We start from the raw sequence: 4,586 nt of genomic DNA, 5'->3' as shown, positions 1-4,586 counted from the left end.
ATTGATGAGCAGGCACAGATTAGCACTGTTCCTCTCCCAGGTGACAAGCAGGTGCCCCTTTAGAGGCCCTCAGTGCTTGGTCTCAAAGCAGCGGAGATCTTTGAGCACAAAGGCAAACCTCAGGGCCCTGACCAGTACTGGCCACTCCCTGGTGGTGTACAAACAGGCTGCCTCCGGAGCCTGGACCTTCTAAAAAAGAACTTGGAATGAATGCTCAGTCTCATGCTCTCCAACCATTTCTAGATGCTTCCAGAAAACAAGAGGGGCAGGGCCCACAGGGTGGGAGTCTGGTCAGCTGGAACTGGAAATGCAGCCAACTTGAAAACCTAGCCCAAGGGGGTTCTGCTGAGGGCAGGGGTCTGTGGCATCGTGAGACACTGCAGGTCTGTCTGTGCAGTCCTGGATCCCGGGTTCAGTGCCTTTGTGCCTTATTCTTTTGGTGCTCACCCTAAGAAATGGGTTCCAGGTTCCCTTATACCTTGGGGAGGTTCCCAGAATCTCAGACGTCCAATTTGCCCAGATGTGGCCACAAGTGTGGACAGGGTTGCCACATGAGGCCACAGAGCCCACCTCACTGTTCTGCGTTTTTCAGCCTCTGAGCTCACACACAAGCCCTTTATATCCCACAAAGAGATCTGGAGAGGAGGGGGTCCCAGCCTCACCCTGATCCAGGGTGTCAGGATCCTGGTTAGGAGAGGCGATCCATCACCCTAGGCTAGGGCGCCTGGGCTGGCTGGAGATGGGGTGTCCTTTGGGGGAGAGGCTGACCTGGGCAGACAGTCCAGCTTCTCATCAGAGGCAACAGACTAAGGCAGGAATCTAGGGAACCCAGAGCAATTAGGAGCCGTCTCGCGCCTCAACTCTCACCAGCTGCCACAGCTGTCACTTAGGAAGCAAGCCTGGAGCAAGGACTAGGGCAGTGGTAACCATGGTCCCCGTCTCATCTATTTAGGGTTCTGATCCCTGGGGCAACCTCCCATCCTGTAGCCTGACCAGACTCCAGGTATAGGCTCCCACTTCCCAGAGGGAAACACTAAAACTTAAAAAATATCAGGGACAAGGACCTCTGTTGTTTCTTAGGCAGGACACCCCCAACCTCTTCTCACCTCTGCCCAGCCTCAGTTCCCACCCCCGCAGGCCCTCTTTGTCTAGAGCATGGCTTCTCACTCTGGCTGGCCCTCAGTGCTCCTAGGGAGCTATTAAGAATTTTCTTGGGCTGGGCATGGTGGCACAAGCCTGTAATCCTAGTGGTTCGGGAGGCTGAGATGGGAGGATCACAAGTTCAAAGCCAACCTCGGCAAAAAGCGAGGCACTAAGCAATTCAGTGAGACCCTGTCTCTAAATAAAATACAGAATAGGGCTGGGGGTGTGGCTCAGTGGTGGAGAGACCCTGGGTTCAATCCAAAAAAAAAAAAATGATCTTGGTTGGGCACATTGGCACATGCCTGTAATTCCAATAGCTATGGAGGCTGAGACAGGAAGATCACAAGTTCAAAGCCTCAGCAACTTAGAGGGACCCTAAGCAACTTAGTGAGATCCTGTCTCGAAATAAAAACTAAGAAAGGGCTGGGGATGTTGCTCAGTGGTTAAGCGGCCCTGGGTTCAATCCCTGGTATGTATAAATAAACAAATGAAAGAAAGGAAGGAAGGAAGGAAGGAAGGAAGGAAGGAAGGAAGGAAGGAAGGAAGGAAGGAAGAAAGGGTCTTGCCCAGCTGGGAGTAGGGGTGCGTATGTCTGTAATTTTAGCTACTTGGGAGGCTGAGGCAGGAGAATCACCAAGTTAGAGGCCAGCCTGGGCAACTTAGTGAGACTCTGCCTCGAAATAAAAAATTTAAAAAGGTCTAGAGGACGTAGTTCAGTGTTAGAGAGTTTTCCTAGTATGTGTGAAATCCTGGGAAAACCAGTGGGAGCAGAATCTCAGAGAAGGAGCTGTGCCTGGATGAACTGGTCTGGGTTTTTCCAGTTATGGGTGTCAAACCCTGCCTGGAGAGTCTGAAGCTTCACCACTTCTGGGGCCACACATCTCCCCTGTTTTCCAGCTCCACCCAGGGCAGCCAAGTGAGATCACTCCTAGGCTTGGGGGAAATCTAGAGGCCACTGAGGGAGGTTCAGAAGGACCAGGCTCAGGGACAGCAGCCCTGGCACTGTGAACTTCATCATCTCGGCAGATCTGTTCAGCAGGCTGCGTGACGGCAGCATCAACCCCATTTTACAGGAGAGAAAACTGAGGCCAGGACAGGTGACACACTCAAGGCACGAGGCTAGGGACAGGAGTCAGGCTTCAGCCCAATCACTCTACCTTCTGTGCTCTTTTCCTATCCCCAAGTTGCTTCTCAAGGAGAAGGACTTTAAGGGCTTGTCCTCTTTGCCCTGTTTCCAAATATGGACTTTGTTCCCTGCTCTTCTGTACACTCCCACCACCTTTAGGAGCTGGGCCTCTGAGGGCTCAGAGAGGGTGGCCAGAAAAAGGCAGGGACCAGAGCAGACAGGAGCCCCAGATTCTGGACTACACCCTCTCTCGGCCCCAGCCTGCATCTGCAAGTTCATAAATTCCATTATTCATCAAGTGATTGCATGAGTTTGCCTGGACGATGAATATTTTATTCACCTCCAGACACTGTCCCCAGCGGGTTCTTGGAACAATATTGTTCTCCAGCCAAGGAGCAGAGGCCAGAGCCTCTGCTGTCACTGGACACCCCCTCCCTGCCACCTGTACCTCCTCATCTCCCAGGACCTTCTCTCCCAGCAGGCCCCTTGGTTCGGGCAGCGCTGCAGTCAGTGGTCTAGGCATGACCTTGGACTTGGTGCTTACCCGCCCTCCACTTTGATTTCCTCCTCTGGACAGTGGGTTCATGGATCTCTTTGGCAGGCTGTCCAAGGGCCCTCTGCTATATCATCTTCCCCTGAAGGACCCTGGGTTCTTCTGGGAGCTCTCCCTGGTGCTGAACACAGGTGGCAAGATGCTGGTGTGGGATGAGAGGTCTAGGAGGGGCCTGTGCTGGTCTTGAGGAGAGAAAGTTCCAGTGTCCTGGGGGGAAGATCCCAGTCTCGGGAGGATAAGGACCAGGCCGGTCCTTGGAGAAAGGAGTTTGGTCTCTGGACACTGTAATTCCCCCTTGCCTTTCTGCCACTTGGGGAAACCCAGAGTCACAGGTTTCAGTGGATCACCTTTCCTGTTATCTCTAGCCCCCTGAGCCAAAGATTAGTAGGTGAGGTCCATTGAGCCTCTTCTTGGGGAGGCCCAAGGCCCGCACATCTTCCGGTGGGCACCCAGGGAGTGCAGTGTGACAGCGGCAGCACCTTCCCCAGATGGGGGAGCGACAGACATAATTCACACCCTGAAATCATGCCATCTGCTCCCATGACGTGTAGAGGAGAGGACAAGACTGCCCTGCCGCAGGGCGGGTGGGTGAACAATCATTCCATTCATTGTCTCATTCATTCATTCAACAGATCATCTTCCCAAGCTCAGTTCAGCCCTGTGCCAGCTATGGGGAATGGGAGACCCCGGAGGATGCAGACCCAGACCCGGCCCTTCTGAGCTTTTGCCCACTCTGGTTCCTCTCCCTGGGTATCAGATTTGTAATAAGAGCCACCAGATTCTGTGTTCTGAGCACTTTACATGCAGGATCTTATTGTTCATTCAAGGGCTAGATGCATTCCCATTGAATAGATGAGTAAACTGAGACTCAGAGAGGTCACACAGAAAGCTCTGCTTCTCCATGTAGAGCTCTGACTGCTCATGACACTCACTGCCTCCCGACTCCTCGTCCAGAGACTTTTCAAATCCTGCCACCATGTTTCTCTCTAAAAACACCTCCCCCAGCCTTTCAGCAGAGCACATGAACTCCAGTCTTGCGATACTGCTCAGCCCTCTGACCCTTGCTTTGTGAGTCCAGGTGGAAGCAGCTCTATCCTCTGAGTTCTGGCCTGAGATGTAGGGCCTGGCACCCAGGGTCTGCCCAATGAACCTTGGTACACAGCAGCGGAGGGCTGAGGAGGTCAACAGTGGTTCCCAGAGGCAGCAGGGCTCCAGCTGAGCCTGGGAGAGCACAGAGAGATCAGCATGACCCAGCCTGCTCCCTGAAGTCCCTGTGTCTGACCTGGACTCCAATCCCCCAGCTCTGCCTGTGGCTGTATAGCCCAACCTGGTCCTTTCGGCTCCCTCAGCAGACATGTCCTTGCCTGTGAACGGGGGCAAGGCATGATAATGGGGGCTGGACAGTCCCATGCACAGCCCGAGGGTGTCCCATGTATTCCCCAAGGAGTCAGAAAGAGGAACAGATACAGCTGTGGCATGTGGAGGTGTGGTGCTGACCAGCAGCCCCCACTGTGTGGAAAGCCAGCATCATGGGCTATGGCTTTGCATCAGGCGAGAGGACAGGGACTGAGTCACCAGGGGACTGGGATGACAAAGATGGCCCAAATAGTGGGGTGCACCACAGAGTTAGAGCTATAATCCCCAGCAAGCCATGCACTTTTGGCCTGGAAGGAGATGGCCTCGGGGAGTACCCTGGTCACAGGACAGACAGTCAGACCCCTTAGACCAGACAGACCAAGGCCAAAATCTGGGGGGAGGCTCATG

The sequence above is a fragment of the Urocitellus parryii genome, chromosome 3 (assembly GCF_045843805.1).
Source record: "Urocitellus parryii isolate mUroPar1 chromosome 3, mUroPar1.hap1, whole genome shotgun sequence".
Classification (NCBI taxonomy): Eukaryota; Metazoa; Chordata; class Mammalia; order Rodentia; family Sciuridae; genus Urocitellus; species Urocitellus parryii.
The sequence above is the reverse complement of the archived record's forward strand: the minus strand, read 5'-3'. Positions refer to the sequence as shown.